Genomic DNA, 24,073 nt, shown 5'->3' on the forward strand with positions numbered 1-24,073 from the left:
AGCCAAACCAGGCACATCAGCTGCTGCTCATCAAGCGAGCAGTCTTATGGGAGAAATCCTTGTGAGCTGGCAACTGGACTGTGGCCCTCAGCACATCCCTATCTCCCATGAGCACAGAGTGGCCTTGGAACCAAGAGGCCTCAAGGCAGTTCCTGATTTTCCATGGGACAAGAAGTGCTTGGAACTCACATTGTCCTGTCCAATTATTACATGCTTTGAATTGTCTCTTATGTTCTGCTACACACTGACATGCTTTTTTCCCTTCTTACTTTGTATTTAAGTTCCAATATTTAAGTTTATTATATGTTTTGGTTTCTTTTCTCTGTTCTGAATTTATGTTCTGGCCTTCGAGTCTAAAATAAAATTTAAAAACAAAACAAAACAGATCAGGCCAAATGATAAAAGGGGTCCAAAAAGCCAATGAGGAGAAGAATGTCTTTAAAAGCTAAACTGGCCAAATGGAAAAGAAGGTCCAAAAGTTCACTGAAGAAAATGATTCCTTAAAAATTAGAATGGAATCAATGGAAGCTAATGACTTTATGAGAAATCAAGAATCCTGTTTGCAAGGAATATAAGCCCTTATATAAACAACAGCTAGTGTGTTCCCCTGCCCTCCAAAAACTTTTACAATGTTTTTTTTATATAGTTTGTATTTACTAATTTTTGTATATAAATTGTATCCCATAGTAGAAAGTAAGGGCCTCGAGAGCTGGGATTGTTTCATTTCTGCATCTGTATCTCTGGCATCTCCAGAGTATTTGGCACATGGCTGGTGTTTAATAAATGCTAATTTATTGATTGACTTCGCAGGTGAATGATGGTTGATATCCTCAGAGAAAAGTTTCAGTGAAATGGTGGCATCAAAAATCAGACAGCAAGGAATTGAGGAGGAGGGGAATACAACAAATATAGAGCATCTCTTCCAATTCATTGTGCAAGTGACTTCCAAATTACTCTTCCTCAAATCTCCCATTGATACTTTTTCTCCCTTGCTGAGAAACCTATAATAATATTCCATTGCTTATCAAATAAATCAGACTTTTAGCCAGGTAGTCAAATACCTCCACAATGCAAAATTACCTGTCAAGTTTTATCTTATACAACTAGCCATTTTCCAAATATGAAATGGATATGATGACAATAGGCAAAGCCTATACTTTCTCAAGAGCTGTGGACCAAAGACATATAGATGAATTCATCAAGCAGAAGTGTCAGGGAAAAGGAGAAAAAAACAAAAAACACGAGGAAGGGGGAATGAAATCTCTGGAAGAATGGTAGATATAGGTAGTGATTGTCTGTCTCCAGGCAAAGAGTTCCTAGACCAAATCAGGGTCTGCAAAGCCTGGTCTGTAATGAGAGCTGTGGCTATGGCAGCAAACAGAAGTGCCAGAGGTTTTCTGAGCTAAGGCAGGATCTGTAGGAGCTATGGTGACCTGACTAGGATGTACCAATGAGCAGTATGGTGACCAAAGTTGACTAGACATGAGGAAAAAGCTCCAATGCCACTCACATTGCTGGGATTTTGCTGTTGTTGTAAGTTTGTTCCTTGCTTTTGGACTAGAGTCCAAAAAAAGTCTAAATTCCAGAGGTGTCCTGTGATGGAGCCAGTTTCAGCTCTGGGAGTCAATTGTTAAAATTTCAGTATGAGTATTTATACCTTGGAAATTGGCAAATACTACAAAACAGGGCTTGATTTATTCTGTTGATTGTCACTTTAGATTTTTTTTTTAATTTATTTACTTTTAGTTTGCAACATTCAGTTCCACAATCCCTTGAGTTTCAAATTTTCTCTTCCTCCCTCTCCTCTCCCCCTCCCACCACCCCCGGCGGCTTGCAATCAAATATAGGATCTACAAATACCTTCACATTAAACATTAGTCAGGTTGTAAAGAAGGATTATAACTGATGGAATGAACAATGGAAAAGAGGAAATAAAAGAAAACAAGAAAAAGAAAGAGAGCAGGTAGTTTGCTTCAGTCTGCATTTACACTCTGTAGTTCTTTCTCTGGATGTGAACATCTCTTTCCATCATGAGTCCTTTGGAGTTGTTTTATAACCTTGCATTGCTGAGGAGCCCAGTCTATCAAAGTTAGTTGTCACACATATGTTATGTCTGTGATTGTGTACAGATTTCTCCTGTTTCTGCTCTTCTCACTCAACATCAGTTTATATAAGTCTGTCCAGGTTATTATGAAGTCCATCTGCTCCTCATTTCTTATAGTATTCCATTACATTCATATACCACAACTTGTTCAGCCATTCCCCAGTTGGTGGGCATCCCCTTTATTTCCAATTCTTTGCCACCACAAAAAGCCGCTATACATATTTTTGTACATACAGGGCTTCTTCCCACTTCTATGATCTCTTTGGGATACAACCCTAGAAGTGGTATTGCTGGGTCAAAGGGTTGCACCTATTTATAGCCCTTTGGGCATTGTTCCAGATTGCTGTACAGAATGGTTGAATCAGTTCACAACTACACCAACAATGCATTAGTGTTCCAAGTTTTCCACATCCTCTCCAGCATTTGTCATTTTCCTGTTTTGTCATCTTAGCCAATCTGAACAGTGAGATGTGGTACCTTGGAGTTGTTTTGATTTGCATTTCTCTAATCAATAGTCACTAGACTTTTAAAAGTGATGGAGAAAACATTAATAATGCAGTTTAAATTTTAAAGTGTGCCCTTCCCCCACACACCAGAGAACCGTTTTTTTTTTTTAATGTATCATCCCTGGGTTAGACTCATTTTTGTCCTAAAGTTTTTGTAATAAATATGTTTATGCCCATATTGCAGATTGACTGCTAGCAAATGAGACAAATACCCTGTCAGTCAAATTCTAACCTCCAGAAAAAATGTTCTGTGGGAACATGAACCAAAGATTATATGAGAAGCTCCACAAAACAAACCCAATCTCTGTGAGTCCAGAGTTTTGTCAATTGGCCATGAGTCACACACATAAAAATTTTTCCTACTTCTGTGCCTTAGCTCATTCAATTTTCTCTACCCACCATGCCTTCCTCATCCTTCCTGCCAAAATCTTATCCATTCTTCAAGTCACAATTCAAATATTGCCTTATTCATAAATTCTTCCTTGATCATCTTGGACATAGTTCTCCTTGCTCTGGACATCTACAGTACTTTGATTCACTCTTGTGGCACTTAAGAGTATTGTATTGTAAATATTTGGATATTTATCATCTCATTAAATAAATTATAAGTTTCTTCAAGGTAGCTACCATGATCCATTCATCTCTGACACTCTAGTATATAGTGACTCACCCATAATAAGTGTTCAATAAGTCAATGTGAAACAAATGGATGAGTGGTGCCTTTATATTTATTTTTAAGTAAGCCTGAATAGACTTAAAATGAGAAATATTGTTAGTCAATATCCTAGAGAGGAATACCTTTAACTGTGGTGCCTTAATCTTTTAAAAAAAATAGATTTACACACCATAGCAGGAGTCAATGAAAATAAATTATTTGGTAGATGCAATTCACATAATTATCATAATTGTCCAATAAGTCAAAGAGAATCCTATTTTCTATCAGACTTGTTCTGCTACTGCCCATGCAGGTCTACCTTTTATCTTGATATTATCAAGAGAAACAAATTAAACACTGAGCTCAATTTTCTATACAAAGTCAAGAAAGCCCAATAACAGAGAAGAAGTGGCTTTCTACCTTTCTCCTTTCACTTGAATGGAGTAATCATTTAAGCAGTTGTTGTTGAGTCATTTTTCAGTCATGTCTGACTCTTTGTGACCCTATTTGGGGTTTTCCCTTTTTTTCTGAGGGGGTAAGGTAGGGCAATTGGAGTTAAGTGACTTTTGCCCAAGGCCACATGGCTAAGTTTTGTGTGTGTGTGTGTGTGTTAAGTGTCTGAGACTGGATTTGAACTCAGGTCCTCCTGACTCCAGAGCCGGTGCTCTATTCAAAGTGCCACCTAGCCACCCCCCTATTTGGGGTTTTCTTGACAAAGATACTGGAGGGACTTGCCATTTCCTTCTCTAGTTCATTTTACAGATGAGGAAACTGAGGCAAACAGGACTAAGTGACTTGCCCAAGTTCACACAGCTAGTACGTGTCTGAGACTATATTTGAACTCAGGAAGATGAATCTTCCTGACTTCAGGCCCACTGGAGTTGCCTACCTGCCCATCATTCAGCAGTTGCTGGACTTCAAAAGGACAATAGACAAACATAAGCAGAGAAGGCCAGAGGCCCAGATGTGGACATGATAGAATTGCCATTAGGAGTCAGAAATGAATTTAAGTCTTTGCCACTTCTGGGAAAGTCTTTTAATATGTCTTAGTCCCAGTTTCCTTATCTACAAAACAAGAATAATCATAGATGCACTAAATTATGTTTACTTTGCAGAAAACACTTTATAAGCTGGACAAATACTTTGTAAATGTGACCTGTTATTATTATTGCATAAAAGGCGGCTCATTGTTACTACTAATACTGGACTACCAGAAAAACAAACAGATGTCTGCTCAACAAGTTATAAAGTAACCCACATTGTTTGCAGTTTTCAATTTAGGGAAGGAATAGCAAGAGCCTGCTTCTGATCTCCCCAGTGGCATCAAAAAAATAGAAACTGCTCCCACTAAACTATACATAAGGATCCCTGTGGCACATACTGACTTGGAAACCACATATTACTGTTATCGTTGTTCTCTTGTCTTTTTGCTTAATTTGGTAAATATTTCCCAATTACATTTTAATCTGGTTTGGGCCACACTATGGAGTGCTGTGGACTGCAGGTGGAATCTTTGGTATGTTAGACAACTCTGCTCTAGAGACATCTTAGCATCAAAGCATTTCCCAGTCCTGTTTTGTAGATTTAGCTCACCCCTGGTCATGCTATATTTTGGTGGTCAAGGTAGCACTATTTCCATATTGTTTCTGTAAAAATCTTAAATTTGCAGTTTAAATGTCCCAGGACAAGGATACAATCTCTCTTAGAAGTCGGTTTCAAAGAACATTTTTACTAAAGCAATTTGCATCTACTTTTGTGTTAAGAGATATTATTAATGGAACTAGCAGAGGTCTAAAGCTTGATATAGTGTTATTATTAATGATTATTAATATTTTTTGCTTTTTGGAGGGGGAAGGCAGGGCAATTGTAGTTAAGTGACTTGCCCAAGGTCACACGGCTAGTAAGTGTTAAGTGTCCAATGTTAGATTTAAACTCAGGTCCTCCTGACTCCAGGTCAGGTGCTCTATTCACTGTGCCACCTAACCACCCCTATTAATATTATTTGTTTATTTGCTTTTAGTTTACAACATTCAGTTCCACAATCCCTTGAGTTTCAAATTTTCTCCCCTTCCCTCTCCTCCTGCCCCCTCCTCCCCCATGGTGGCATGCAGTCAAATATAGGATCTACAAATACCTTCACATTAAACACTTACTAATATTATTTAAATAAAGCAGAAGCTAGAAGAGTAACAAGCAGCTAAATAGTCCTGTTGGGAGAGAAATGTTCCTCTTCATTAGAGGAAGATTGATTGCATTGTTCTCATTAGAAGTGAAATTCTAGAATTTCCCATGGGTTATGAAATAATATCTGTGTGTCTTTGCACAAGTCACTTAACCTGATGATCTCCATTTTATCGTCTATGAAAAGAGAAGCTTTAACTAGATGGGGCTTAGACCACCTCTTAAATACTGTGATTCAATTGAGATGTAGGTGTAGGACTGTCTTCTTTCTGCTTCTGTAAAATAAAAGAAGAAAATATTCAGTGGAGAATAGAAAGAGGTACTAAACCACTCGGAGACTCTTTCTTCATAGAAAAGAAGGGGAAATAGCCTGAGCAAAGATATATTGACAGGAAGTGGCAGATGTTCATGTAACAGTGAGGAGGCTAACCTGTGAGGAATAGAAAATGTGCATTGGGGAATCTTGGGAAGTAGGAGCTAGATGAGTACAGTGAGGACAGGTTGTGGAAGGCCCCAAAGGTTAGGAAGAAGCTCTTAGTGAGATTAATGGTACAGGCCACAAAGAGCTATAGTCACTGCAAATTCTTGACCAGAGAAGAAAAATAATGTATTTAAGGAAGGAGAAGTTTGGTGTGAATGAGGAACTTAAGAGACAGACCAGTGAGACTAGGAGACTTTATTTTTCTCCCCTTTTTTTTAGTTTATATCATTCATTTCCACAAGATTTTGAGTTACAATTTTTCTCCCCATTTTTCCCTACCCATCACCCAAAACAGCGATCCCACTGAATACCCAATCCCCCAATCTGCTCTCTCCCATATCTTCCCCCTTCCCCCCTCCAACTTTCCAGTAGGGCAAGGTGGATCTCAATGCCCCAGTGCCTGTATATCTTATTTCCCAGTTACATGTAAAATAACAATAATAATAATAATAATAATAAATAATAATATGTATATATTTTTAAACAACTTCCCTCCCCCCCAGCCTACCCTCCCTTCCATTATTCCCCCTCTCCTCTACTCTCCTGTAGTGTGAGATACTGTATTTAGTGTGTATGTCATTCCCTCCCTAAATCAAATTCAGTGAGAATAAGGTTGACTCATTCCCTTTTGCCTTCCTGTTCTTTCCCTCCATTGTAAGAGTTTTACCTTGCCTCTTCTATATGAGATAATTTATCCCATTCTGTCTCTCCCCATCTCCTCTCATTATATTCCTCTCTCACCTCTCAATTTTACCTTTTAAGTATCATCCCTTCCTATTCAATTGGTCCTGTGCCCTCTGTGTATACCTGTACACATATATACACACACTCACATATGTATTCATATGCCCATATACCCTCCCATATATACATACATATATACACACATTTCTGTTCCCTTCAACTATTCTCATACTGAGAAAAGTTTCATAAGTTACAATTATCATTTTTCCATGTAGGAATATAAGTAGTTCAACTCTGATAAGTTCCTTATGATTTCTTTTCCCTGTTTACCTTCTCATGCTTCTCTTGCTTCTTGTATCTGAATGTCAAATTTTCTATTCAACTCCGCTTTTTTCATCAAGAATGCTTGAAAGTCCTCTATTCCACTGAATGACCATATTTTCCCCTGAAACATGATACTCAGTTTTGCTGGGTAGGTGATTCTTGGTTCTAATCCCAGCTCCTTTGACCTCTAGAATATCGTATTTCAAACCTTTGATCCCTTGGTGTGGAAGCTGCCAGATGCTGAGTTATCCTGATTGTGTTTCCACAATATTCAAATTGTTTCTTCCTGGCTGCTTGTAATATTTTCTCCTTGATCTGGGAACTCTGGAACCTGGCTATAATATTCCTAGGAGTTTTCTTTTGGGGATCTTTTTCTGGAAGTGATAGGTGGATTCTTTTAACATCTATTTTGCCCTCTGGTTCTAAAACATCAAGGCAATTTTCCTTGAGAAGGGATGATACTTAAAACAGATAGAAGAGTCAAGGTAAAACTCTTACTTCTCTCCTTCAGAATCCTAGGGAGGTACTACTAAGGAGTTTTCGGGAGGAGATCTTTCATTAACTGGATGAGTCAGCTTCTCAGTTAATTGCTGGGCTAGGTCAAGTAATTTGTTCTTCAGGGGCCCTGCTGTAGCCTCACCCTTACTCAGCCTCCAGAAAATACCAGTAGGGACTCATATTCCTGGACTTCTAATGATCACTATTCCAACCATTCAAAGCTCATGAAGTCATTGATATCTCTAGTGCTCCCCCTTAGACACTGCTTACAGCAGTACTTGATTCCTCAATCAAACACAGCTTGGAAGGAGAGAGTAAATGCCCTGGGTGATTAATGTCTTTTGAATGCATTTTTAGTTACAGCTCATCAGCCAATCAAAAAGATTCCTCCTTTCCATGTAGTAAGCAGACCAGAAACAGTCAGAATACCTATATTTGTGGTGAATTGGGAAGCTGGGCCCTTCCATGTATGTCATTATACTTTTCCAGAAGCAGGTGCCCCAGCCCTTCTACTTAAGTTGGAAGCAGGAGTAATATCTTGCATTCTCTGAGGATGTCATGTCCCTACACATGTATTTTAATGAATATCTTTTTTAATTTTGTAAAATCATTTGAAAATTGTGATCTCAAGATAGATCTTAAAATAGAAGCTCAATGGTATCTAATTACCATTACAGATATGGTCTGAGCAGGGCACAATACAGCAGAAATATCAATTCTCTAGTATCTCCTCTCTTATTCTAGCCTAAAGTTGCATTTGACTTTTATGGCCACTACATAACACTTGTAATTCATATTGAACCTGTAGTCCACTAAAACCACTAAACTATTATCTAGCCAGGGGCAAAGAGGTGGTAAAGTAGATAGAGTGCCAGGCCTGAAATCAGGAAGACAGATCTTCCCAAGTTCAAATTTGGCCTCAGACATTTGAGCATGTCACTTAACCCTGTTTACCTCAGTTTCTTCAGATGTAAAAATGAGCTGGAGAAGAAAATGTCAAAACATTCTAGTATCTTTAAAAAGCAAACCCCAAATGAAATAAGATATACAGGCACTGGGGTATAGAAATCTATCTTGCCTTAGTAGAAAGTTAGAGGGGAAATAGGGGAGGACATAAGAGAGAACAGATTGGCAGAAGGGGTATTCAGTAGGCTCACTATCTTGGGGTAGTGGGTAGGGGAAAGATGGGGAGAAAATTTGTAACTCAAAATCTTGTGGAAATGAATGCTGAAAACTAAAAATAAATTTAAAAAATAAAAAGTAAAAAAAAAAAAAAAGAAAACCCCAAATGGTATCACGAAAAGCCTGAAACAACTGAACAATTATCTAACCATGCCTGCCCAGACTTTGTATCTGTGAGGTTGAATCATAAAACTTAACATTTATCCTTTTACATTTCATCTTTTGAAATTTGGTCCAAGATTTTAGCTCATCAAGAAAGACCTTTTTAAATCTCCATTCTATCATCCAATTATTCTTCGTACTTTTGCACAATTTGCACATTTTTTAAGCATACCATTATTTAAGTCATTTATGAAAATGTTGGGAAACAGGGCAGTATAGTGGAAATGTTGTCTATAGAATCAGAAGTCCTTGGTTCACATCCCCGTGCTGTCACAACCTGGGTGGACTTGAATAAACCATTTAACCTCCCTGGGTCTCAGTTCCCTCATCTATAAAATTATTAATTTGACTTGCATGGTCTGATCCTCTTTGAGAAAGTCACTTAACCTTTCTAGACCCTAGTTTCTTCATCCACAAAAAAGTTAGGGGGTTGGACTAGATGGCTTCCAAAGTTTCTTGCAGCTTCAAATCTATGAACCTTTTATTAACAATTAAGAACCAAGCACAGATCTTTGGGACACTTCACTAGGGACTTTCCTGCATGTTGCTATTGAGTTGCTAATAAGTTCTCTTTGGGCCTGCCATTCAACCAGTTCTGAAACTGTTCAACTCTATGTCTTCTAGCCCACATTTCTCCATTAGAAATTATTTGAAAAACTTTGATGAAATCTATGTCTATACAGTCTCCTGATCTATCGTCCTAATAACCCTAACAAAAAAAAAGGAATGAGATTAGTCCAGCACAATATGTTCTTGTTAAAACCATGAAGACACTTTGTGATCACTGCTTTCTCTTCTGGACATTAATTAGCCATCCCTTTAATATCACTTCCTGGAATTTTAGCAGCAAACTAAATTTATCTCACTGGTCTATAGTTGGTAGATTTCATTCTCTTCAAAAAACTAGAACATTTTCCCATCTCCTGTCTTGTGGGGTTCTCCCATTCTTTGGATATCTTTGGATAGTTCCAAAGATAGCTAATAGTGGCTCAGAAACCACATCCACCAGGACTTTCATTTCCTTATAATAAATTCTTTTGGGCATAAACCTATGATTTAATTGTGTTAATTAGACAGCTAAATTCTCTTTTTCTATCTCCTACCTAACTTGGGCATTAACTTCTTATTAACAACTTTTATTCTGTGCTTCTTCTTGACAAGGGGAAGCAGAAACAAAATCTAGCTCTTCTGTCTTCTATCATCCATTACCATGACCCCATTTAGCCCATTCTTTCTCTTCTTTGATCCTCCTCTTTTCTTCCAAATAACTTCTAAAAATTCTTTGCTTCCATGTTTTGTGTATCCTTAAAATCTGAGTTAATCAATTAGGTCCCCATGAATCTATATCAGTCTTTCTTAGATAATCACCCCTTTTTTTCCTCATTGGAATTATTTCCTTTTCTACCTTCGGAATTTTGTTTTTCAGAGCTTCCCATATCTCCTTGGCTAAATTTTTCTATAGAATTTTAGGCCATAGGCTTGAGGCAATAGCACAATGGAAAGAATGATAAATCTGGACTTAGAAGAACTAAGTTCAAATCTCACCTCTTATTACCTATCTGACCAAGTCACTTAAACTCTCTTGGCTTTAATTTTCTCATCTATAATTTCATGGCATTGGACTAAATGATCTGTATCTGGAACTCCTCATCTCTTTCCTATTTCTATTTAGTTGGTCTGAGTAGAATATTGCTTTTATTTCTCTCTCTGGTTCTCCACCTAAAGGATCTCTGACATAGTTTTTCACTGGTCCCTAGATTTCTTCAAAGGAGTTTATCTTATTTTTTAAGTTTTATTGACTTGTTTTGTTTTTATATTACAAACATTTCCAGACCACCTCTACTTTATGCTTTCCTGTAACAAGTCAAACATTTAAGCAAAACTAACAATACAATGACCTTATCTGAAAGTACATGCAGTATTCCACACCTGTATCTCCCCCCAAACTACCTATTTCAAAGCCCTCGAAGAAAAAAGAAAAATACAATCCTTGTAACAAATATGGATATTCAAGGAAAATAAATTCCCTCATTGTCTATATGCAAAAATAGTTATGTCTCATTCTGACTCTAAATCTATTATTTATCAGGAAGTAGGTAGCATGTTTCATCATTAGTCCTCTGAAATCATGGGTGGTTATTGTATTGTTCATAGTTCTTACAGCTTTCAAAAATTGTCTTTACAATGTTGTTTTATTGCATAAATTGTTCTCCTGGTTCTGCTCACTTAATTCTTCATCAGTTATTAAAAGTCTTCAAAATTGTTCGTTTTTATAATAGTGATGTAAATTATTCTTCTGGTTCTGCTTACTTCACTCTGCAAAAGTTTAAGTCTTTCCATGAGTCTTTGAAATCATCTCATTTCTTACAGCACAATGGTATTTATAACATTTATATCCCACAATTTACTCAGCTATTCCTCAATTAGTTGGCATCCCTTTCATTTCCATTTTTTTTGCTACCACAAGAAGAGCTGCTATAAATATTTGTGTATACCATAGGAACTTTTCCTCTTTCTTTGATCTCTTTTGGATATGGGCCTGGTAGTAGTATAACTGGATCAAAGAGCATGCACTGCTTGATTACTTTTTCTGTAGAATTCCAAATTGCTTTCCAGACTTCTTGTACCCATGTACAGCTCTACCAACAATATATCAATATGGCTATTTTCCTACAGTCCCTCCAACATTTATAATTTTCTTTTTTTGTCAACTTTGCTACTGATAGGCATGAGATATAAACTCAAAATTGCTTTAATTTGTATTTCCCTACTTAGTCATGATTTAGAGCAACTTTTTTTTCCTAATGGCTATAGTCTGGGTTTCTTCACTTAAGACTAGCCTGTTTATATCTACAAACCATTTATCAGTTGAGGAATGGTTTTTATTCTGATAAATTTAAATGTTCCTCATATATCTTAGAAATGACACTCATTAGAGAAATTTAGAGCAATGATTTCCTCTGTTGTCTCTTTCCCTTTTAATCTTAATTTGGATTTGCTTATACAAAAACTTTTTCATTTTATGTCATCAGAATTATTCATTTTATCTTCTGTGATCCTCTTTGAACCTTTCTCTTATCCATGGATCTTATGAGGGATTTTTTTCCATGTTTCTCTAATTTGTTAATGACATGACCTTTCATATGTAGGTCACATATCCATTTAGAACTTATATTGGTATAAAGTATGTGGTGTTGATCTAATTTATTCCATACTTTTGTCCAGTTTTCCTGAAGCCTTTATCAAATAGTGAAGTCTTATCCCAGCAATTGGGTCTTTATATTTATTGAACACAAGGCCACTAGATATATTTGCTTCTATATGTTGTGTAGCTAATCTGTTCCAGTGGTTGATCTCAATTTCCTTAACCAATACCAAATTGTTTTTAAGAATTACCGCTTTGTGTGTAGTTTGAGATAAAGCACTACTAGGTCTCCTTTGTTTCCACTTTTTTCATCATTTCTATTGATATTCTTGGCCTTTTATGATCCCACATGAATTTTGGTATCACTTTTCCTTGTTCTATAAATAGCCTGGTCTTCTTCCCTTGAGAACTGCTTGCTTATATCCTCAGAACATTTATAAATTGAGTAATGGCTCTTATTCTTATGAATTTAAATGTTTTTCATATATTTTGGAAATGAGGCCCTTATCAAAGAAACTTTTAGTGGTTTGACTGGGATGGTATTGAACAAATACATTTAAGTACTATTGTCATTTTTATTGTTTTGACTTATTAATGAGTAATATTTGTCCATTTATTTAGGTCTGTATTTCTATAAAGTGGTTTGTAGTTGTATTTCTATAATTCCTTGTATCTTAGTAGTAGGTAGACTCCCAAATGTTTTACACATTCTGTAGTGTTATATAATAATAAAAATAATGAATATAATAATAAATATAAATAATATAATAATATAATAACTATTTTAAGTAAAATTTATCTCTTCCTGCTGGGTATTATTAGTATTATCTAGAAATGCTGATGATTTGTGTGAATTTATTTTATATCTTGCAAGTTTGCTGAAGTAATTGTTTCAATTAATTTTAGTTGACTCTTTAGGTTTCTTTAAGGATACCATCATATCATCTGCAAAAAGGGATCATTTTGTTCCTTCTTTACTTATGATTATTCTCTCAATTTCTTTTTCTTGTCTTATTGCTATAGTTAGTATTTCTAGTACTATGTCAAGAGTGATCACAATGGACATCCTTGTTTCAACCCTGATTTTATTGGAAAACAATGGATAATATAAAATAGAATTCCATTCTCCTGTCCTTTACCTATTCTAGTCATTTTGAACAAGGTGTACCCTTGCAGAGTCATATTCTAGTCATGAGTCTCATCCTATTATATCAGTGGGGACAAGTTTATATCCCTGAGTCATTATCTCTAGTTCACTTTTTACTGTTACTCCTGTTTTGTGAATCTGAGGATAACTGAGGCCATGGGTTTATTGCTACCTTTCTTTCTTGAATTTTACTCCTCTGAATACTGGGGCATTTCTATTGCTATTCTGTTTCCTACATTGTATCTTCTCTAGTATCTGGATAGATACACAAACTATTTTCTCTCCACTTTCTTTTAGGGGTAACAACGTTTTGATTAGGTTTGCAAAGCCACATTCTTACCAGCACCTACTATGTCTTATCTACTACATCCCTAGTCAGGAACATATCATTCTTATATTATATGCCACAACCCAGAAATCCAAATTCTTTCTTCAGACACCATGTTCTTAACTTCTCCAAGCTGTCTGTCACCTGAAGCCATTGATCTTGATAAGTAACAAGGATGAAAATACCACCTGTGTTCCTAAGGGCTTCAGGTTCTTGCTTAAGAATTTAAAGGACAGGGGCAGCCTGGAGTCAGGAGGACCTGAGTTCAAATCCGGCCTCAGACACTTGACACAACTACAGCTGTGTGACTGTGGGCAAGTCACTTAACCCCAATTGCCCTCCAAAAAGCCAAAAAAAAAAAAGAATTTAAAGGACATTGACATGCTGAACAGTATCTAGCGGAAGGCAATCAAGGTGGTGACAGGCTCTAAGATCAGACCATACTTACATCAGTTAAAGGAACCAGTGATGTTTAGCCCCAAGAAAAGACTTTTGTCTTTATGTATTTCAAAGGCTGTTATATGGAAGACATAGTAGACTTATTGTGCTTGACTCCCAGAGTGCAGAAGTAGGAACAATGGGTAAAAGTTGCAAAGAAGCATATTTAGGTTTGATTTAAGAAAAAAAAAAGTTCCAACCCCTTAGAACTAACCGAAGCTGGAATAGGTTGCCACAGAAGGTAGTGAATTTTCCCTCATAAGAAATCTTCGAGAAGGCTGGATAACTAATAATAGCTAACATTTATATAGCACTTAAAGGTTTGCAAAGTGTTTTAACAATGTTGTCTCATTTGATCCTCACAACAACCTTGGGAAAGTAGGTGCTGTTATTATCTCCATTTTACAGTGGAAGAAACTGAGGCAGATAGAGGTTTAAAAAAACTTGCTTAGGATTGCACAGCTAGGAAGTGTCTGAGGCTGAGGGTAGGTTTGAACACAGGTCTTACTGACCCAGGTTCAGTGCTTTAGCCATTGCACTTCTATTTGTCCAGTTTTTTTGTAGTGGAGATTCTTGTTCATGTATAGAGGGTAGACTAGCTGCTTCTGAGGTCACTTCTATAAATATTAATGCCTTGTCCATCCAGCTTTCAGGACATCCACTAGACTTCTTGCTTGTCCTTTAGCCAGGTACCTTCTCTTCTTCTAGAGGGCCATAATTTCCAAGAATAGGAAGGAAACTGCACTGTACTCTACCCGTCAGACCTCACCTGGAATATTGTGCTTAATTCTGGGCACCCTGGTTAAAGAAGAGCATTGAGAAATCAGAGTGCCCAGAGAATAAGTATGATGGTGAAAGGCCTTGAGCCCTTATATAAGAGGATCCACTGAAGGTATTTGGTTCCTTTAACCTCTAGTTAAGACTCAGGAAGGAAAGAGTATATTTGTCTTTAAGTATTTCAGGAATTGTCACGTGGAGGAGATTAAACTTGCTCTATTTGGCCCCATGTAGCCCACAGTTCTCCACATTGTTTACAAAAATAGCATGATAGAATCTATCAAAATCTTTGTTAAAAATCTATGTAAACCACATGTAGAAGCACTCAAGATAATATATATATATATATGAGGTACAGGAGTCATCATTGTATTGATGTCATGAAAAAAATTTCTAACCTTAGAACTATCCAAGAGTAGCATGAGCTGCCACAAGAGATGGTAGGTTCTCTCTCCTTGGAGATGTTCATGCACAGACTGGACAACTATTTATTGGATATGTCGATGGGGACTCTTTTGGCAAGTGAGTTGGACCAGATGGCCATTGGGCCCCTTCCAACTTTCAAATTCTGTGATTCTATAATCATGAAAGCTTCCCACCAAATCACTTGGCTCAGTATGCCCTCATGTAAAATCTATTATGGGAAAATTTCATGTCTAGGTTCCCATAGATGCATATAAGAGGGTTCTCAGATCCTGTAGAAGCACTCAAGAAAATAATGTATATATGAGTTACAGGAGCGCCTTTCTTAAACCTCACAGGAAATACAAAGGACCCTCAGGAGTCCATAAACAATGTGGGAAAAGATTCTAAGGTGCTCACAATCAAAACAATTCTCTTCCTTCTCCATTGAGTCCTATTTTGTACAATGTCCCAAAATCCTTTCAGATTTACAGAACCATCCTGTCATTCCCATCCACCTAGGGCAGTTAGACAAGCAAAATTCTTCCTATTAGAATGACACCATCCAAGTGACTCAATGTAGTACCTTCTATCTACACTATTTATAACTTGTATGTACATAGCTGTTAACATTATGTCTCCCCCATTAGAATGTGAGCTCTTTGAAAGCAGTGACAGTTATTGCCTTTCTTTGTATCCCTAGAACTTAGCACAATGCCTGGAATATAGTAAGTGTATAATAAATACTTGTTGACAGAGTACCATGTCCAAATTCCCTGCTCCTCCATATTTTAATTCCAGTCCCTTATACTATTCCTCTTAGGGCTGGGTCCATAGATGCTGGAATCTTTATCTGAGAAAACTGCCCTTCTCTCAAAAGAGGACTAAATACCCAAACTCTTGAACCTGGGATTATCTTTAAGGCAACCTTTAAGGCGCTGCCCAAGAAATCCCTCTCCTGCCAGACTGCTACTTGAGAAGCATTCCTCAGGGACTCTCACCACTTAGTTAAGTGATTGCTCTCAGCATGGCTGCCTTGTAGTTGAAAGGTTTTTGCCTCTTCAAAGGTGGGGCCAGCAACTGAATACTGCCAAGTAATTTTTCACTTGACCCACAAGGACAAGCACATGGTTTACCTTCATTATACATCTCTCCAGCAACTCTTTAAGGGTGCATGGCACAATGGAAAGAGCACTGAACTTGAAATCACAGGACCTGAGTTTCAATCCTGACCACCAGCTGTGTGACCTTGGCAAATAGCTTAAACCTCTCAGGGTTCAATTTCCTCATCTATAAAATGAAATTGGTTTGATTCCATATCTCCATAAAAGTCCCTTTTAGTTTTAGAGCTACAATCCTCTGATGACACACTACCAAAACTCTAGCTGTTACTCAGTTTCTTGACATGTGTAAGCCTTCTTACATTTCTGGGGCTGAGGTGAAGCGTGCCCCTGGTGTCCCAAAATTTTTCTTCTCAGGCCACATAGGCACGGGCACATGCATTTCATAATGTACCTAATGGCTCTTCTCCCAGGCATTCACTAACATCTTAAACACTCTTCCTTGTTATACTCTTAGGGTTTCTCCAGAAGAAAGGGAGACAAAGGGAAAGCTCTGGTCAAGTCCTCAATGAAAACTCACTTTCAAAGGCTGGTTATTCTGAACAATCTGCTCCTTCACAGTGGGGGGGTTAACTGATTTCCTGTCAACACAAAGCTCTTCTCCCTAGGCCCACAGAACAAGAGTCCAAGCCAACAAGTACAAATAGAAACAGTCCTTGTCAATAAGACCTGCCCTTCAGGAGGTACCAAGGAATGCTTCTTTGTTACCCTCTATATGAGGATATAATTAAATTTTGACAGGCTAACCTCCCTATAATCTCACCAAGGTGATAAGAGAACTCAAAACCAAACCTTTACAAAGGAAAATTTGAAAAAGTATATATTAAACAACAATTAAGTATGGGAGCATAAGGAATTTTGATGAAAAATTCTAACTAGATCAATATAAAACATCTTAAAGGGTCTTTTAAAAACACATTAAAGTAATTTAAGGGCAGCTAGGTGGAAAATGGATTAGAGCACCAAGCCTGGAATCAGGAAGACTCCTTCCTGAGTTCAAATCTGGCTCAGAGACTAGTTGTGTGACCCTGGACAGGTCACTTAATCTTATTTGCCTCAGTTTCCTCATCTGTAAAATGAGCTAGAAAAGGAACTGGCAAACCACTCCAGTATCTTTGCCAAGAAAATCCTAAAATAGGGTCATGAAGAACTGGATGTGACTGAAAAGTGGTTAGAAAGTATTCAGTGCTTCACATGTGATGGGCACTGGGCTAAGCCTTGGGGATTTTGTTATTCAGTTGTGTCAGTTGTATTGTGACCCTGTTTAGTTTTGGTTTTGGGCAGATGGCACTCTACTGTACCACCTAGCTGCACTTACAGATACTGTTGTGATTCATCCTTCCTTTTGTTGAAGCACACCAATGACATTACAGTGATGTCTTGACTAACATGTGAATTGGATTTCAGTTAGGCAAAGTTGCACAAAGTCGTCAGAATCTCTCTTCCAGTCATCAAAGTCTAGTGACAAAACCAAAGTCAGGATGACTGGCCATGGTCCTAGATGCAATGGACCATCTTGAAATCCTCCATATCTGTGCCTTTGGAATAAAGTGTTCTCATCAGCTCATTTCATCGGGGAAGTCTTCACATGCTTGGGATAGACATCTCCCTAACCCGCTAAAGATCTCAGTTACTCTCAACCTGGTTTAGCCTGTCTGGCAAGACTATTTCTTTTTTTACCAGGGTGTGGCAGCTGCACTTGCTAAAGCTTCTTGGAGCTACAGGTGAAAGCTGGGTGACAAATAGACACCAAAGGTGGGTGAACAGCCTGAGAAGAGCTCTGTAAGCCCTCACAACAGAGGTACTAGTCTTTCCTGAACACAGCAAATACTCCTGGAAGAATATCCTTGGGATACAGATACAATAAAACCAGCTTTGCTCAAAAGGGATTTACAGTCTAAATGGAAAGACAACAAATGTATACTGAATAGATATAAAAAGAATACAAACAAAAAAAAAGAGAATACAAATCTATACTGAATAGATATAAAGAGAATACAAATAAAAAGGTCGTTAGAGAAAGCACTAGCAGTTGGGGGGGGGGGTCGGGAAGTGTTTGATGTATCTGAACTGCATCTGGAGTGGAGCCGAGAATGGTGTTCATTCCGTTCACGGGGAACAGCCAGCACAAAAGCAGACTCCTGAGGAACTGAGAGAAGGCCAGTTGGGTTTGATCACAGAGCACAAGGTGGGTTAGTAAAGTCCAATGAATGAGGCTGGAAAGGCAGGTTTCGAAGGGCTTATATGATACCGAAAGTCCCTTCAGTTTTAAAACTTCCTGACTCCATGAATTCGAGATTTCTAAGATAGTACCCTCAAAGCTTCCCAGGATTATTAGAAAAGCAATTTCATTTTCGTATTAACTAATAAATTGGAATCGCACATGAAAGCTAAAGAAATATTTTTCACGATGTTCACTACTTTTCAGCTAATTTTATCTATTTACTATCTATTTTTACAATTCTATCTATTTGCAGAAACTTGCGCCATCTCCTTCGACAAAGCATATCTTACCTTTAATTTTATCCTAATGAATAAACTCAGAAGACTTGCTTCTTTAAGGTCAGCTCACTGAGTTTTTGTGCAGAGACCATTCCTACCCGAAGTACAGAAAACCCCAACGTGCAGTCTTATCTAAAGCCCTTTTTAGGTTCTATTCGGGGGGAAAAAACAAAAACAGAAAAGGGATTTCGCTGAATCTAACTTGATCGGCTTCTTAACGAATTTTATTTCAGCGAATTTGGGACGACAGAATACAATTAAGTCACAAAGCCCGTCGCTCCTGGGGAGGGGGCAGTCAATCGTCCCTCTCCCCGGCAGCAGGAGTGGCAGCCGAGTCCCCGCAAGAACAATGGCCCGTCCCCTCCCGCCGTCTCCACACTCCCGAGACAGGCAGGGAAGCAGTCTGGGGTGCACTTCCACTCTCACGACAATGTCACGTAAGAGTTCCTCAAAACATCACGAGCCGTCACGGCTCCAGCCCGCGAAGGGCTGCTCGGACCACGGCGTAAGTCTGCCAGTAGCTGCCCTGGACGAAAGGTTCCTCGCGAGCTTTCGGAAAGGCAGCCAATCCCCGAGTTTCTGAGGATTCCTCCGGGCGGGCGCCCTCCAGCAGCAGCAGCAGGTGGCGACCCCGGTTCGTTCCTTCCCAGCGCCGGCCTGCCCGACCCGGTAGGCAAAAGCCACCCCGACCCCCCCTCGCGCCCCCCCCCCCCCCCGCCGGTCCCCCGATCCTCTGCGGCTGAGCTCCAACCTTCTCCCCTCCCGCGCTCCCCACCCGCCTCCCTCCGTGACCCCATCCCTCCACGTCTGCCACCCCCCCACCCGTCACTGGGCCGGCTGGGCGGCAGCTCCTGGCTCCTCAGCTCCGGCTCTGGGGGGGGCGGGAACGAAACCGCCTCCACCGCCGCCCAAGCTAGCCCCCGTTGAAGGCTGCTGCCGCCGCTCGCCGTCTCCTCCTCCCGCCCCCAGGCCGGGAGCGGCGTGGCGAGGGCGGGCTGCCCACCCGCGTGTAGCCGCCGCCGACCCCGGCTGGACGCGAAGGCGACTTATCGGCAACCTCGTCCTGCGGGTGAGTGAGCCCAGTCCTGAAGAGACGAGGGGAGGGAGGGGGCGGGCTCGGCCGCCGCTGTTCGGAGCCGGGGCGGAGCCACAGGGGCTGGGGGCGGAGCCGTCCGGCGGGAGGAGCGGGAAGACGAGGAAGGGAAGGGGGGGGGGGCTGACGGAGCCTCATTTCCTCCTCCAGCGCCATTTTGTAGCAGCGAGACCCGCAAATAAAGGGGAGAGCCCGTCTCTGCGGCGGGAGGAGGAGGAGCCGTCGCTGGGGCCGAGGGCACCCAGGCGGCTTGGGGTGGTGGGGTCGCCCGAGCCGGGCCGCCCGCCGCTCCGTCCGTCTGTCCGTACGTCAGGGGGTCTGCGTCCGAGCCGGTCTATGTGACAAGCCGGCGGCGGCAGCGGCGGCCTCGGCGTGGAGAGGTAAGTGCGGGGCGCGGGGCCGCCGCCGGAACAGACCTCGCCCGCCTTGGGCCCAGAGCGACCGCGTCCCTCCCGACGCCCCCCTCGCCCCACTCCGGCCTTTCCCGGTCCGCAGGCCGCTCCCCCCGGAGTTGGAGGAGCCCGGGCCTATGGGGCCGCCGACTCCGTTAACTGCTTCCCCTCCTTTGATGCGGGGATGCGGACGCTGCTGCCCGAGGCCATTTTACCCCGTCCACCCTCCCCGCTCGGTGCCTGCGGTGGGAAGCGAGAGAACGGACCGAGGCGCGGGAGCGGGGCCGCTGCAGCCGCGGCCGGTCTCCCGGAGCCCCCGCTGCCCCACTGGACGGTGCTGGAAGACCTAGCCCGCTCCCGCCACGTTCGGCCGAAGTCTGGGCCAGCTGGGCTTAAAAAAAACTGCGCAAAAAAAGTCAACGTTTGGGTTTGTCTATTTTTCCCAGGGAGACCAAATTTAAATTTAGCCTAACCAAAAAAAAAAAAAATAGCTTTTTGGGGAGCGTTCATGGACTCTTCCCCCCCCTCCCCCCCACCCCGGGCGTTTTCACAAACCTGGAGCTAGTATGAGCTTTAATCCCTGGGAACCGAAAACAAAGTAGCTTTAGAGAAGTGTTCATTTGTTTACATCTTGAAACTTCTTCAGAATCCCGTGCCTCCGCCAGCTCCCTGCTCGTTTTGAAATGAGGTTCGTTTTGTATAAATAGTTGGGAGGAAGGAAAAAGGTGTAAAAGTGTCTTCAATTTTTGACACTCCATAATTTGATACTTGATCTTAGGAAAGTCTATTAAACTTCCAGGTAATATTAGTTATAAGATGTAATATGACTTTTCTCCTTGGGTAGCAAATATTTTAAATAGTGCATTGTGGTTTTGAGAATTACATCTTGCTCTTAAACTGACCAAAAGTAGAGTGCTTAAATTACCTGCCTACTATAGAGGATAAATGAAAATCATAGGATATCCACCCACCCCCATTCTCTTTTTGCCTGTCTTAAACTTCCAGCTACTTAATTATTTTCTTACTGATAAATTAAGCATTTTCTGAGTGGTGAAATTTTTATTGGCAACATATGAACAAGTTTTAGAAAAATATTCTTTTTGATTGTGTTTTCTGTAGTTACTATGCTTTTGATTGGCTGCTATAGAAAAGAGTATTTGCATTTGGTTTTGAAAAACCTAGGTTTGAACCAGAGATTGACTGCTTGTTATTGAGCAAGATACTTAATTTCTCTGGGCCTTTAGTTTCTTGAAAGAGAATCAGGCTGGTTCTCTAATTTTTCTTTTAGCTCTGAATAGGGAGTTTAAGAAAAATGGCTTGTTATGGTCCCATTTTAAGTAGTAGGAGAGACATGCTCAATCTCCTTTAATTTTTTTAACAGATATTTATCAAATATTATATGTAATACTTTGACCAAGAGGGGAGAAGAAACTAGTTTCATGTACTTTTTGCAGAGTATTTTCATAAGTTTAGTTTTCTGTTTAACCCAGTGATAACTATCTCCATTTTCCCCAGATGAAGAAACTGAAGCTTACAAGATAGTTTGGCTACTGATTTTATCTAGGGTTGCATAATTGTGATAATAGTGGAACCAGAACTATAATCTATGTTTTCTGACTCCCGAGTATAGTATTTTTTCCACTATTCCAGGATGCCTCCATTGTAGTCTAGTTCACAGATAAAGTTACTAAGTTTTTTAGAATTGGAAGAGATGTGAAAGATTAATCAAACTTCATTTGGAAAACTGAGGCCAGTATTAAAAAAGTGAATTTATTTATTTCAGTTCAGAACCCGGGTCTTCTGATGTTACTGTAACATAAGGGTTAAAATTTAAGAATTTGTGAGGGTATATTATTTTAGTGTAAGTTTATATTTACAGATTACTTTCATCATTCTATGTTTTATTAGTATGGAGGAGGTAACTATGAGCATTGTTCACTCAATTCACTGATGGAGAAACTCAGTAAGTCAGGAGACAAGTTTTTTTAAAGCACCTACTGCATGCTAGACATAGTGCTGAGCCCTTGGCAGATATTATCTAATCCTCACAACAACCTTTCGAAGTAACCCCATTTTTAAGTTGCCAAAACCGAGTTTGACAGGTTACACATCAAGTGTCTGAGTTTTGAATTCAGGTCTACCCAGCTTCCAGTGGCCACTGTGCCACCTAGTCTCAACTAGTCATCACAGATTCACAGTCATATCATAGGTGAGCCATCTCTCTTGGATTGAAATCCTTAGGATTGTGACTTAAATCTAGTATTTGAACCTGGACTACTACTCCCAGTATCTTTAAATGCAACCATTTGTTAATACACTTATGTATGAAAAATGTGTAATAGCCTTGGGATTAAAAGATCATCCTAGTTCAGGCCTCTACTTTTCCACTAGATATTGCTGGTAGCCTCTTAATAAGACTCTCTCTAGGGGTGGCTGGGTGACTCAGTGAATAGAGCACTGGCCCTGGAGTCAGAAGGACCTGAGTTCAAATCCAGCCTCAGACACTTGACACACTAGCTGTGTGACTTTGGGCAAGTCACTTAGCCCCAGTTGCCCTCCAAAAAGTCACACACACACACACACACACACACACACACAAGACTGCAACCAGACACTTCCCTTTCCAATCCATCTTTCACACAGCTACCGAAATAGTCTTAACTAATGCAGACTTGAGCATATCGGTACCCTGCTTAAAAATCCCTTTTGTTTAAAATGCTTTCTTCACAGCTTGGCATTTAAAACCCTTTGCAGTCTGGCTCTAGCTTACCTTTCCAGGCTTCATATGACTCCCTTTCGTGGGCTCTTTGTTCCAGTCAAACTGGCCTTCACTGTTCCCTGAATTTAGCATTCCATTTCCTGCCTCCCGGCCTTTGCACAAACTGTCCCATGTTCCTGGAATGCATTCCCTCCTCTAAGAATCCTTAACTTGCTTCTAGGTGAAACTCAAATGCTTCCTCATATAGAAAACTTTTTCTAATAACTTGCTAATTGTTTTTATTCTCTCCCTCAAATTATATTGCATTTGCATACATGTATCTTTCTAAAGGTCACAGTTAATAAGTATCAGAAGTAGGTTTTGAACCCAGGTCTTCCCAGCATGAAGTCCACCACCACTGTCTACTACAGTGTATTAATTCTTGTGCAAAGGGACCACTTTTACTTTTGTCTTTGTATTCCACAGTGCTTAAATGCTGTTGAATTGAATATATGGTGTAGAATCCCATTAATGTTATTTGGCCAATGTTATCTGGAGTTCCTTAGCATCAGTCTTAGTCTTTTTTAAAAAAAACTTATTTACAAGTTCAGTGGGAAAAGGTCTATAGATTCATAGACTGAGCTAAAAGGATTTCCTTTCAGACAATGTATTCCCATTGTCCCAACCCCCTTATTTTACAGATGAGGAAATGGAGACCCATATGGATTGTGACTTGCCTAAGACCACTTGGGCATGAGGCTTTTTAGGTCCTCTGATTCTAACTGCAGTGGTCAGTGTTCTTTCCACTTATTCATTTTGCCTATAATTTTTTGATATGCCAAACTGGATTTTTGTGGTTCTTGCTTAGAAAAATACATAGTACTGTATTAAAGCAATAATATTTCCAGTTAAGCACCTCTCATGTCCTAGGCATTATGCTAAGGGCTAACCTTTTTTTTTTTAATCCCCATTTTACAATTGAGAAAACTGAGTCCAAGGTTAGGTAAATTACCCACGGTCACATAACTAGGAAATATCTGGGGCTGGATTTGAACTGAGGTCTTCCCAATTTTAGGCCCATTGCTCTATCCCCTGTGCCACCTAACTTCCTCCAACTGGAACTGCCTTAAAATAAGCTAGATATTCAGATTTCCTTTTCTCTTGGATTTCACTTTAGAGCAGTCTATTAAAAAAGCCTTGAGAAAATAAGAGGTACTGTTTTCAACAATTTCTCTGAAATGCAATCTCAGTCT

The 24,073-nt window shown here is 39.8% G+C and overlaps 1 protein-coding gene across 3 annotated transcripts in view; it reads left to right on the forward strand.

The window, feature by feature from the left end:
- WTAP (WT1 associated protein) overlaps window positions 1-24,073 on the forward strand; it is an 80,408-nt gene that overhangs the window by 25,387 nt on the left and 30,948 nt on the right. The window contains exon 1 of one of the 3 annotated variants that reach the window (XM_069070355.1): window positions 19,684-19,706. The exons of 1 other annotated variant lie outside the window; for it this stretch is intronic. The gene's annotated coding sequence lies outside the window, so the exon portion shown is untranslated. Of the gene's footprint in view, window positions 1-19,683; window positions 19,707-19,848; window positions 20,111-24,073 lie in introns of those variants that run through there. One more of the 3 variants, XM_069070354.1, reaches the window with a different exon arrangement.

Source organism: Petaurus breviceps, unplaced genomic scaffold (genome assembly GCF_028583685.1).
Source record: "Petaurus breviceps papuanus isolate PSGF00001 unplaced genomic scaffold, PetGlider_PUasm1.0 90808, whole genome shotgun sequence".
Classification (NCBI taxonomy): domain Eukaryota; kingdom Metazoa; phylum Chordata; class Mammalia; order Diprotodontia; family Petauridae; genus Petaurus; species Petaurus breviceps.